We start from the raw sequence: 13490 nt of genomic DNA, 5'->3' as shown, positions 1-13490 counted from the left end.
AAGGGGGAAGTCTTTTAGGACCGAGATGAGAACGGTTTTTTTCACACAGAGTTGTGAATCTGTGGAATTCTCTGCCACATAATGTAGTTGAGGCCAGTTCATTGGCTACATTTAAGAGGGAGTTAGATGTGGCCCTTGTAGTAAAAAGGGATCAGGGGGTATGGAGAGAAGGCAGGTACAGGTTACTGAGTTGGATGATCAGCCATGATCATATTGAATGGCGATGCAGGCTCGAAGGGCCGAATGGCCTACTCCTGCACCTATTTTCTATGTTTCTATGACCCGCTGAGTTACTCCAGCACTTTTGTGTCTTTTTCTGCGCGAACCAGCATCTGCAGTTCCTTGTTTCTACAAGAGTATTCTGCCGTTTCATTTCTCAAAACATTTTTGCGATTGGCAGCGTCTAAATTCAAGCTCAGCTCATTGTTCCCGGATCGCAGTCCGCCTTGATTCCCTGGGGGTGTTGTGTCTCGGTCATTAGTTTGGCCTCTTCAATAGATATGGAAACAATCTCTATCTCAGCCCTCGGGCGCCCTGACAAATGGACTCCAAGAAATCTGTCGCCAAAAGATACAAAAACCAATCACATTATCCATCTAATCTTTTGTCGCCAACGCCATTGAAGTCTCCACCGAAGTCTTTGCCGGCAACTTTACCGTTGGATTGACGTACAAGGAGGGTCTGACAAAACGCTGGAGCAACTCAGCAGGTCAGGCAGCATCTCGGTGAGACGGAATGGCCACCTGCAGTTATGTTCCTTCTTCAATTAAACGAACATAGACTTTCCAGGTGGTTTACCCCCACGACCTTGAACAACACTTACAGCTGCCTATAGACGAGTGTCGAAGTTGGGAGGTTGTGTTGCAGTTGTGCAAGACGTTGGTGAGGCCGCATTTTGAGTCTTGCGTTCAGTTCTGGGCACCGTATTACAGGAAAGATGTGTCCCAGTGCATCAGTCACTGAAAGGAAGCATGCAGGTACAGCAGGCAGTGAAGAAAGCCAATGGAATGTTGGACTTCATAACAAGAGGAGTTGAGTATAGGAGCAAAGAGGTCCTTCTGCAGTTGTACAGGGCCCTAGTGAGACCGCACCTGGAGTACTGTGTGCAGTTTTGGTCTCCAAATTTGAGGAAGGATATTTTTGCTATTGAGGGCGTGCAGCGTAGGTTTACTAGGTTAATTCCCGGAATGGCGGGACTGTCGTATGTTGAAAGACTGGAGCGACTACGCTTGTATACACTGGAATTTAGAAGGATGAGAGGGGATCTTATCGAAACGTATAAGATTATTAAGGGGTTGGACACGTTAGAGGCAGGAAACATGTTCCCAATGTTGGGGGAGTCCAGAACAGGGGGCCACAGTTTAAGAATAAGGGGTAGGCCATTTAGAACTGAGATGAGGAATAACTTTTTCAGTCAGAGAGTTGTGAATCTGTGGAATTCTCTGCCTCAGAAGACAGTGGAGGCCAATTCTCTGAATGCATTCAAGAGAGAGCTGGATAGAGCTCTTAAGGATAGCTGAGTCAGGGGATATGGGGAGAAGGCAGGAACGGGGTACTGATTGAGAATGATCAGTCATGATCACATTGAATGGCGGTGCTGGCTCGAAGGGCCGAATGGCCTCCTCCTGCACATATTGTCTATTGTCTATTGACTATAAGATGTTGTCAAGTTGCACAGGGGCAGAGAAACATAGAAACATGGAAAGAAACATAGAAAATAGGTGCAGGATTAGGCCATTCGGCCCTTCGAGCCTGCACCGCCATTCAATATGATCATGGCTGATCATCCATCTCAGTATCCTGTACCTGCCTTCTCTCCATACCCCCTGATCCCTTTAGCCACAAGGGCCACAGCTAACTCCCTCTTAAATATAGCCAATGAACTGGCCTCAACTACCCTCTGTGGCAAAGAATTCCACAGATTCACCACTCTCTGTGTGAAAGAAAACTTTCTCATCTCGGTCCTAAAAGACTTCCCCCTTATCCTTAAACTGTGACCCCTTGTCCTGGACTTCCCCAACATCGGGAACAATCTTCCTGCATCTAGCCTGTCCAACCCCTTAAGAATTTTGTAAGTTTCTATAAGATCCCCCCCTCAATCTTCTAAATTCCAGCGAGTACAAGCCGAGTCTATTCCAGTGAGTACAAGCCGAGTCGGTGTGGGCAGGTGGGACTAGTGTAGATGGGGCATGTTGGTCGGTGTGGGCAGGTGGGACTAGTGTAGATGGGGCATGTTGGTCGGTGTGGACAGGTGGGACTAGTGTAGATGGGGCATGTTGGCCGGTGTGGGCAGGTGGGACTAGTGTAGATGGGGCATGTTGGCCGGTGTGGGCAGGTGGGACTAGTATAGATGCTGCATGATGGCCGGTGTGGGCATGTGGGACCAGTGTAGATGGGGCATGTTTGCCGGTGTGGGCAGGTGGGACTAGTGTAGATGGGGCATGTTGGTCGGTGTGGGCAGGTGGGACTAGTGTAGATGGGGCATGTTGGTCGGTGTGGACAGGTGGGACTAGTGTAGATGGGGCATGTTGGTCAGTGTGGGCAAGTTGGGCTGAAGGGCCGGTTTCCACACTGTATCACTCTATGTCTCTGGGATACACACTTTACCAAGTTCAGCCAGGTTATGAGGCCCATATACATTCGGACAGAGACCTGTCTGTTTGCAATATTTTAATTTACTTCTCCCAATTTTCTCATTATTTATTATTTTGTTTGATGGCTTTGATGTGAAACAGTTTCCTTTAAAAAAATCTCCATTCTTCAACTTTAACCTTTCAATCATTTGTAAATGTTTGGCGATCCTTTTGCCTTTTTAACTATTTTGCTGCCTTATTACCTAAGCACGTGTACATAAATGATAGGAGCAGAATTAGGCCATTCGGCCCATTTAATCTATCCACCATTCAATCACGGCTGATCTATCTCCCCCTCCTAACCCCATTTTCCTGCCTTCTCCCCATAACCCCTGACACCCGCACTGATCAAGAATCTATCTAAGATATCACAAGATGCTCGAGTAACTCAGCGGGTCAGCCAGCATCTCAGGAGAGAAGGAATGGGTGACGTTTCTTCAGACTGAAGAACGGTCTCGACCCGAAACGTCACCCATTCCTTCTCTCCTGAGATGCTGCCTGACCTGCTGAGTTACTCCAGCATTTCGTGATACCTTCGATTTGAACCAGCATCTGCAGTTATTTTAGACAATAGACAATAGGTGCAGGAGGAGGCCATTCGGCCCTTCGAGCCAGCACCGCCATTCAATGTGATCATGGCTGATCATTCTCAATCAGTACCCCAGTTCCTTCCTTCTCCCCATACCCCCTGACTCCACTATCCCTAAGAGCTCGATCTAGCTGTCTCTTGAATGCATTCAGAGAATTGACCTCCACTGCCTTCTGAGGCAGAGAATTCCACAGAACTCTCTGACTGAAAAAGTTTTTTCTCATCTCCGTTCTAAATGGTCTACCCCTTATTCTTAAACTGTGTGTGGCCCCTGGTTCTGGACTCCCCCAACATTGGGAACATGTTTCCTGCCTCTAACGTGTCCAACCCCTTAATAATCTAAAACGTTTCGACAAGAACCCCTCTCATCCTTCTTTATCGTCGAATTAACCATGATCTTTTAATTATTTGTGTTTTATTTTAATGATTTAATTAACATTTAAATTCTTCAAATCATCAATTCGTCATATTCTTCAAATTCTTCAAATCATCAATTCTTCAAATTGTTCAAATCATCAATTCTTCAAATTGTTCAAATCATCAATTCTTCAATTTCTTAAATTCTTCAAATCATCAATTCTTCAAATCATCAGTCTTTAATCTAAAATCTTGAACTGGGTTGGTTTTGTTGCAAATCATATTCAGATTATATTGTTTTTATCAACATCTGACTCTTTGCAAATGCCTCTCTGGGTATATGGTCAAGCTTATTTTAATTTTCTTCATGATTCACCTCGTGTGCCTATTGATTAATTTTCTTGCCGGTTTAAGATTGCTTTTTAATGTCTTCAAAATGAATGGTCTCTAAATGTGAATGAGCTTCAGAACTGTGACCGGTGGAGGTAGTTTTGAAGTGGAGTTCAAAGTTTCTTGAATAGCCTCAGAATTAAAGGATGTTCCTTTTAGGAAGGAGATGAGGAGGAATTTCTTCAGTCAGAGGGTTGTGAATCTGTGGGATTCATTGCCACAGAGGGCTGTGGAGGCCACAAGTCAATTGGTATTGTTAAGACAGAGATGGATAGATTATTGATTAGTACGGTGTAGGCTCAGAATAAAAGGATGATCCTTTCTAGGAAGGAGATGAGGAGGAATTTCTTCAGCCAGAGGATGGTGAATCTGTGGGATTCTTTGCCACAGAGGACTGTGGAGGCCTCAAGTCAGTGGATGTTTTTAAAGCAGAGAGAGAGATGGATTGTTGATCAGTGCGGGTGTCAGGGGGTTATGGGGAGAAGGCAAGAGAATGGGGTTGGGAGGGAGAGATGGACCAGCCACGATCGAATGGCGGAGAAGACGTGATGGGCCGAATGGCCTAATCCTGCTGCAATCATTGATGAAGATGAACGTCGAGTTAAATTGGATAGACACAAAATGCTGGAGTTACACACAGCGAGCCCAAGGCTGCATCTCCACAGAGAAGATTGCTTAATTGGAGAAGGATTGTTTCCATTCCTATGCCCGGTGCTGTAGTCTGGTGTGGCCTGGGTCTGTCTGCATCTGTCTAGTAGTCGCCTGGTGGAGGGATAGAGATTTCCTTTCCTTGCATCCCCCCTCCTCCCCCCTGTGTGCACGCAAGGAAGTCTGCAAACTCTCCACTCTGAATTTTTTCTCAGACGGACCGGAGAATCTTAAGATATCGGTCATCCCCAAACAGGCCGCTCACACCACCGGCTCGGAGGCCTCTCTCACCTGTTCCGCTGTGTCCAACCCCGCTCCTGAATACCAATGGCTCTTCAATGGGCTGTACCAAGCAAGCGGGCAGCAACTCGTGCTTGCGGCCCTTGAGATCAATGACGCGGGCAGCTACACCTGCCAGGCGTTTAACAATGAGACCCAAAGGTCAAGTGCCTCAACGCGAAACATTGCAGTCGTAGGTAAGAATCAAGTCCATGGAAGTTGGGAGGTCATGTTGGACTTGTACAAGACGTTGGTGAGACCGCGTTCAGAGGATTGTGCTCAGTTCTGGGCACCGCGTTACAGGAAAGACATGACCAAGCTTGATGAAGGGATTAAAAGTACCATTAGCAAATTTGCAGATGACACAAAGCCGGGCGGCAGTGTGAACTGTGAGGAAGATGCCATGTGGTTGCAGGGTGACTTGGACAGGTTGTGTGAGTGGGCGGATGCATGGCAGATGCAGTTTAATGTGGATAAGTGTGAGGTTATCCACTGGAGGTAAGAATAGGAAGGCAGAGTATTATCTGAATGGTGTCACGTGGGGAAAAGGGGACGTACAACGTGATCTGGGTGTCCTAGTGCATCAGTCACTGAAAGGAAGCACGCAGGTACAGCAGGCAGTGAAGAAAGCCAATGGCATGTTGGCCTTCATAACAAGAGGAATTGAGTATAGGAGCAAAGAGAATGGTGCACTGACTGGCTGACATTTTACAATTTCGTTGTACATGGCTCATGTTACAATGACAATAAAGGAACTATTCTATTCTATTCTATTCTAAAGAGGTACTTCTGCAGTTGTACAGGGCCTTAGTGAGACCGCACCTGGAGTACTGTGTGCAGTTTTAGTCTCCTAGTTTGAGTATAGGAGCAAAGAGGTCCTTCTGCAGTTGTACAGGGCCTTAGTGAGACCGCACCTGGAGTACTGTGTGCAGTTTTGGTCTCCAAATATGAGGAAGGATATTCTTGCTATTGAGGGCGTGCAGCGTAGGTTTACTAGGTTAATTCCCGGAATGGCGGGACTGTCATATGTTGAAAGACTGGAGCGACTAGGCTTGTATACACTGGAATTTAAAAAGATGAGAGGAGATCTTATCGAAACATATAAGATTATTAAGGGGTTGGACACGTTAGAGGCAGGAAACATGTTCCCAATGTTGGGGGAGTCCACATCAAGGGGCCACAGTTTAAGAATAAGGGGTAGGCCATTTAGAACTGAGATGAGGAAAAACTTTTTCAGTCAGAGAGTTGTAAATCTGTGGGATTCTCTGCCTCAGACGGCAGTGGAGGCCAATTCTCTGAATGCATTCAAGAGAGAGCTAGATAGAGCTCTTAAGGATAGCGGAGTCAGGGTGTATGGGGAGAAGACAGGAATGGGGTACTGATTGAGAATGATCAGCCATGATCACATAGAATGGCGGTGCTAGCTCGAAGGGCTGAATGGCCTCCTCCTGCACATATTCTCTATTGTCTATTGTCTATTGAAAGAGTTCCGAGAAGATTTACGAGGATGTTGCCAGGACTAGAGGGTGTGAGCTAAAGGGAGAGGTTGGGGCAGGCTGTGTCTCTATCCCTTGGACCGCAGGAGGATGAGGGGTGATCTGAAAGAGGGGTATAAAATCATCAGGGGAATAGATCAGGTAGACACACAGAGTCTCTTGCCCAGAGTAGGGGAATCGAGGACCAGAGGACATGGGTTCAAGGTGAAGGGGAAAAGATTTAATAGGAATCTGAGGGGTAACGTTTCCACTCAGAGGGTGGTGGGTGTATGGAACGAGCTGCCGGAGGAGGTAGTAGAGGCTGGGACTATCGCAACGTTTAAGAAACAGTTGGACAGTTACATGCATAGGACAGGTTTTGAGGGATATGGACCAAACGCGGGCAGGTGTGATAGTGTAGATGGGGCTGTTTGGGTGATGTGGGCAGGTGGGACTAGTGTAGATGGGGCATGTTGGTCGGTGTGGGACTTGTGTAGATGGGGCATGTTGGTCGGTGTGGGCAGGTGGGACTAGTGTAGATGGGGCATGTTGGGCGGTGTGGTCAAATGGGATTAGTGCAGATGGGGCATGTTGGCCGGTGTGGGCAAGTGGTACTAGTGTAGAAGGGGCATGTAGGGCGGTGTGGGCAAGGTGGGACTTGGGTAGATGGGGCATGTTGGCCGGTGTGGGCAGGTGGGACTAGTGTAGATGGGGCATGTCGGTCGGTGTGGGCAGGTGGTACTAGTGTAGATGGGGCATGTTGGTCAGTGTGGGCAGGTGGGACTAGTGTAGATGGGGGCATGTTGGCCGGTGTGGGCAGGTGGGACTAGTATAGATGGGGCATGTTGTTCGGTGTGGGCAGGTGGGACTAGTGTAGATGGGGCATGTTGGGCGGTGTGGGCAGGTGGGACTAGTGTAGATGGGGCATGTTGGTCGGTGTGGGCAGGTGGGACTAGTGTAGATGGGGCATGTTGGGCGGTGTGGGCAAAGGTGGGACTAGTGTAGATGGGGCATGTTGGTCGGTGTGAGCAAAGGTGGGACTAGTGTAGATGGGGCATGTTGGGCGGTGTGGTCAAATGGGACTAGTGTAGATGGGGCATGTTGGCCGGTGTGGGCAGGTGGGCCTAGTGTAGATGGGGCATGTTGGCCGGTGTGGGCAGGTGGGACTAGTGTAGATGGGGCATGTTGGGCGGTGTGGGCAAGTTAGCCTGAACAGTCTGTTTCCACACAGTATCACTGCATGACACTGTGACTCAACATCGATACCAACTGTACTTTGCTTCATTGTTTGTGGATAAAGATTATCACGGCTGGTTTGGAATGTATTACTTTATTAACAATTACTTTCATAGTTTCCGCGTCAGCAATGTATTTGTCAAGTGATACCACAAGTCATAGAATTATGGAGCGTTACAGGATGGAAACAAAACACGAGAACAAGGACATTCTTGGTATTGAAGGCGTGCAGCGTAGGTTCACCAGGTTAATTCCCGGAATGGCAGGACTGTTGTATTTTGAAAGACTGGAGCGACTGGGCTTGTATACGCTGGAGTTTAGAAGGATGAGAGGGGATCTGATAGAAACATAGAACATTCCTAAAGAATTGGACAAGGACAGCATCTCAGGACAGAACGAATGGGTGATGTTTCGTGTCGAGACTCTTCATCAGAAGGGACTAGTGTCGGTGGGGCATGTTGGTCGGTGTGGGCAGGTGGGACTAGTGTAGATGGGGCATGTTGGTCGGTGTGGGCAGGTGGGACTAGTGTAGATGGGGCATGTTGGTCGGTGTGGGCAGGTGGGACTAGTGTAGATGGGGCATGTTGGTCAGTGTGGGCAGGTGGGACTAGTGTAGATGGGGCATGTTGGTCGGTGTGGGCAGGTGGGACTAGTGTAGATGGGGCATGTTGGCCGGTGTGAGAAAGTTGAGCCAAAGGTCCTGTTTCACAGAAGCTTAGAAAATAGATGTAGGCATAGGCCATTCGGCCCTTCGAGCCAGCACCGCCATTCAATGTGATCGTGGCTGATCATCCACAATCAGTACCCCGTTCCTGCCCTCTCCCCCTACCCCCTACCCCCTGACTGGCGGTGCTGGCTCGAAGGGCCAAATGGCCTCCTCCTGCACCTATTTGCTATGTTTCGACTCTAAGAGACATTAAGAGCTCTATCTAGATCTCCCTTGAAATCATCCGGAGAATTGGCCTACACTGCCTTCTGAGGCAGAGAATTCCACAGATTCACAACTCTCTGACTGAAAAAGGTTTTCCTCGTCTCCGTTTCTAAATGGCCGACCCCTTATTCTTAAACTGTGGCCAATGTTGGGAGAGTCCAGAACAAGGGGGGTCACACAGTTTAACAATAAGGGGTAGGCCATTTAGGAATTAGATTAGGAATTTTCACCCAGAGAGTTGTGAATCTGTGGGATTCTCTGTCACAGAAGGCAATGGAGGCCAATTCACTGGATGTTTTCAAGAGAGAGTTTGATTTAGCTCTCGGGGCTAACGGAATCAAGGGATATGGGGAGAAGGCAGGAACGGGGTACTGATTTTGGATGATCAGCCGTGATCACATTGAATGGCGGTGCTGGCTTGAAGGGCCGAATGGCCTACGCCTATATTTATTTTCTAAGCTTCTGTGAAACAGGCTGTTCGGCCCAACTTGCCCACACCGACCAACATGCCCCATTTACACTAGTACCACCTGCCCACACCGACCAACATGCCCCATCTACACTAGCCCCACCTGCCCACACCGACCAACATGCCCCATCTACACTAGTCCCACCTGCCCACACCAGCCAACATGCCCCATCTCCACGAGTCCCACCTGCCAACACCGACCAACATGCCCCATCTACACTAGTCCCACCTGCCCACACCGATCAACATGCCCCATCTACACTAGTCCCACCTGCCCACACCGGCCAACGTGCCCCATCTACACTAGTCCCACCTGCCCACACCGATCAACATGCCCCATCTACACTAGTCCCACCGGCCCACACCGGCCAACGTGCCCCATCTACACTAGTCCCACCTGCCCACACCGGCCAACATGCCCCATCTACACTAGTCCCACCTGCCCACACTGAACAACATGCCCCATCTACACAAGTCCCACCTTCCCACACCGACCAATATGCCCCCTCTACACTAGTCCCACCTGCCCACACCGGCCAATATGCCCCATCTACACTAGTCCCACCTGCCCACACCGACCAACATGCCCCATCTACACTAGTCCCACCTGCCCACACCGACCAACATGCCCCATCTACACTAGTCCCACCTGCCCACACCGACCAACATGCCCCATCTACACTAGTCCCACCTGCCCACACCGACCAACATGCCCCATCTACACTAGTCCCACCCTCCCACACTGACCAACATGCCCTATCTACACTAGTCACACCCACCCACACCGGCCAACATGCCCCATCTACACTATTCCCACCTGCCCACACCGGCCAACATGCCCCATCTACACTAGTCCCACCTGCCCACACCGGCCAACATGCCCCATCTACACTAGTCCCACCTGCCCACACCACACCAACATGCCCCATCTACACTCGTCCCACCCGCCCACACCGGCCAACATGCCCCATGTACACTAGTCCCACCTGCCCACACCGGCCAACATGCCCCATCTACACTAGTCCCACCTGCCCACACCAACCAACATGCCCCATCTACACTAGTCCCATCTGCCCACACCAACCAACATGCCACATCTACACTAGTCCCACCTGCCCACACCGGCCAACATGCCCCATCTACACTAGTCCCACCTGCCCACACCGGCCAACATGCCCCATCTACACTAGTCCCACCCTCCCACACTGACCAACATGCCCTATCTACACTAGTCACACCCACCCACACCGGCCAACATGCCCCATCTACACTAGTCCCACCTGCCCACACTGGCCAACATGCCCCATCTACACTAGTCCCACCTGCCCACACCGACCAACATGCCCCATCTACACTAGTCCCACCTGCCCACGCCAACCAACATGCCCCATCTACACTAGTCCCACCCGCCCACACCGGCCAACATGCCCCATGTACACTAGTCCCACCTGCCCACACCGGCCAACATGCTCCATCTACACTAGTCCCACCTGCCCACACCGGCCAACATGCCCCATCTACACCAGTCCCACCTGCCCACACCAACCAACATGCCCCATCTACACTAGTCCCATCTGCCCACACCAACCAACATGCCACATCTACACTAGTCCCACCTGCCCACACCGGCCAACATGCCCCATCTACACTAGTCCCACCTGCCCACACCGGCCAACATGCCCCATCTACACTAGTCCCACCTGCCCACACCAACCAACATGCCCCATCTACACTAGTCCCACCCGCCCACACCGGCCAACATGCCCCATCTACACTAGTCCCACCTGCCCACACCGGCCAACATGCCCCATCTACACTAGTCCCACCTGCCCACACCGGCCAACATGCCCCATCTACACTAGTCCCACCTGCCCACACCAACCAACATGCCCCATCTACACTAGTCCCATCTGCCCACACCAACCAACATGCCCCATCTACACTAGTCCCACCTGCCACGTTCGTTCCATATTCCACCAAACCCGTCCTATCGATGCACCTGTCTAAAAGTTTCTTGAACAGTTCCTGGCATGATTTAATTAATCACTACTTCCTACGCCAGGTACAATCGCAAACTCAACCTCATTCATTTCCCTTCCGGGTTTATTTGGAGCCTGCAGGATGTAAAGTCCCTTGTTGTTATCTGTTTGTCAATGGAGTTGAATGACCAGACACACGCAGATGTTCACTGCTCTGCTGGAGTAGGCCCTGTCATTAGATCACGCAGCTATATTGGTATGTTATGTCCAGTACTGGAGTAACTCAGCGGGTCAGGCAGCATCTCAGGAGAACGTGGACAGGTGCAAAGTGCTGGAGTAACTCAGCAGGTCAGGCAGCATCTCTGTGGAGAACGTGGACAGTTACAAAGTGCTGGAGTAACTCACCGGGTCAGGCAGCATCTATGTGGAGAATGTGCCACAGACGGCAGTGGAAGGCCACAAGTCAGTGGAGATGTTTTTAGACAATAGACAATAGACAATTGGTGCAGGAGGAGGCCATTCGGCCCTTCGAGCCTGTACGCACCGCCATTCAATGTGATCGTGGCTGATCATTCTCAATCAGTACCCCGTTCCTGCCTTCTCCCCATACCCCCTGACTCCGCTATCCTTAAGAGCTCTATCTAGTTCTCTCTTGAATGCATTCAGAGAATTGGCCTCCACTGCCTTCTGAGGCAGAGAATTCCACAGATTCACAACTCTATGACTGAAAAGGTTTTTCCTCATCTCAGGTCTAAATGGCCGACCCCTTATTCTTAAACTGTGGCCCCTGGTTCTGGACTCCCCCAACATTGGGAACATGTTTCCTGCCTCTAACGTGTCCAACCCCTTAATAATCTTATACGTTTCGGTAAGATCCCCTCTCATCCTTCTAAATTGCAGTGTATACATGCCTAGTCGCTCCAGTCTTTCAACATATGACAGTCCCGCCATTCCGGGAATTAACCTAGTAAACCTACGCTGCACGCGCTCAATAGCAAGAATATCCTTCCTCAAATTTGGAGACCAAAATTGCACACAGTACTCCAGGTGCGGTCTCACTAGGGCCCTGTACAACTGCAGAAGGACCTCTTTGCTCCTATACTCAACTCCTCTTGTTATGAAGGCCAAAATTCCATTGGCTTTCTTCACTGCCTGCTGTACCTGCATGCTTCCTTTCAGTGACTGATTCACTGGGACACCCAGATCTCGTTGTCCGTCCCCTTTTCCTAACTTGACACCATTCAGATAATACTCTGCCTTCCTATTCTTACCACCAAAGTGGATAACCTCACACTCATCCACATTAAACTGCATCTGCCATGCATCCGCCCACTCACACAACCTGTCCAAGTCACCCTGCAACCTCATACCACCTTCCTCACAGTTCACACTACCACCCAGCTTTGTGTCATCTGCAAATTTGCTAATGGTACTTTTAATCCCTTCATCCAAGTCATTGATGTATATTGTAAATAGCTGCGGTCCCAGCACCGAGCCTTGCGGTACCCCACTAGTCACTGCCTGCCATTCTGAAAGGGGCCCATTTATCCCCACTTTTTGCTTTCTGTCTCCAAAGCAATTTTCTATCCATGTCAGTACCCGACCTCCAATACCATGTGCTCTAATTTTGCACACTAATCTCCTCTTGTAGATCCCTTCGATGGTTGGGAGGTCAGTACCTGTGATTGACCTTCCATGGTTGGGGAGGTCATCTACTGTGATTGACCTTCGATGTTTGGGAAGGTCATCTACTGTGATTGACCTTCGATGTTTGGGGAGGTCAGTATCTGTGATGGACCTTTGATGGTGGGGAGGTCAGTATCTGTGATGGAACTTCGATGGTGGGGTTGGTCAGTATCTGTGGTTGACCTTCGATTGTGAGATGGTCAGATTCTGTGATGGACCTTCCAACGTTGGGGAGGTCAGTACCTGTGGTGGACTATCGATGGTGGGGTTAGTCAGTAACTGTAATGGACATTTGATGGTGGGGTTGGTCAGTATCTGTGATGAACCTTTATTGGTGAGATGGTCATTATCTGTGATGGACCTTCCAACGTTGGGTTGGTCAGTATCTGTGGTGGAACTTCGATGCTGAGATGGTCTGTACCTGTGGTGGGCCTTTGATGGTGGGGAGGTCAGTATCTGTGATGGAACTTCGATGGTGGGGTTGGTCAGTATCTGTGATGGAACTTCGATGGTGGGGTTGGTCAGTATCTGTGGTTGACATTCGATGGTGAGATGGTCAGATTCTGTGATGGATCTTCCAATGCTTGGGAGGTCAGTACCTGTGGTGAACCTTTGATGGTTGGGTAGGTCATCTACTGCGATTGACCTTTGATGGTTGGGGGGTCAGTATCTATGATGGACCTGCCAATGGTGGGGAGGTCTGTACCTGTGGAACTTCGATGGTGGGGAGGTCAGTACCTGTGGTGGACCATCCAACGTTGGGGAGGTCAGTATTTGTGATGGACCGGGCAGATAGTGGAGAGGACAGTATCTGTGAT

The 13490-nt window shown here is 49.7% G+C and overlaps 1 protein-coding gene across 1 annotated transcript in view; it reads left to right on the top strand.

The window, feature by feature from the left end:
• The window catches only part of LOC144612207 (cell adhesion molecule CEACAM5-like), a 98485-nt gene that overhangs the window by 17264 nt on the left and 67731 nt on the right, over positions 1-13490 (top strand). The window lies entirely within an intron of this gene.

Source organism: Rhinoraja longicauda, chromosome 43, assembly GCF_053455715.1.
Source record: "Rhinoraja longicauda isolate Sanriku21f chromosome 43, sRhiLon1.1, whole genome shotgun sequence".
NCBI lineage: Eukaryota > Metazoa > Chordata > Chondrichthyes > Rajiformes > Arhynchobatidae > Rhinoraja > Rhinoraja longicauda.
This window is presented reverse-complemented; position numbering and strand designations above follow the sequence as displayed.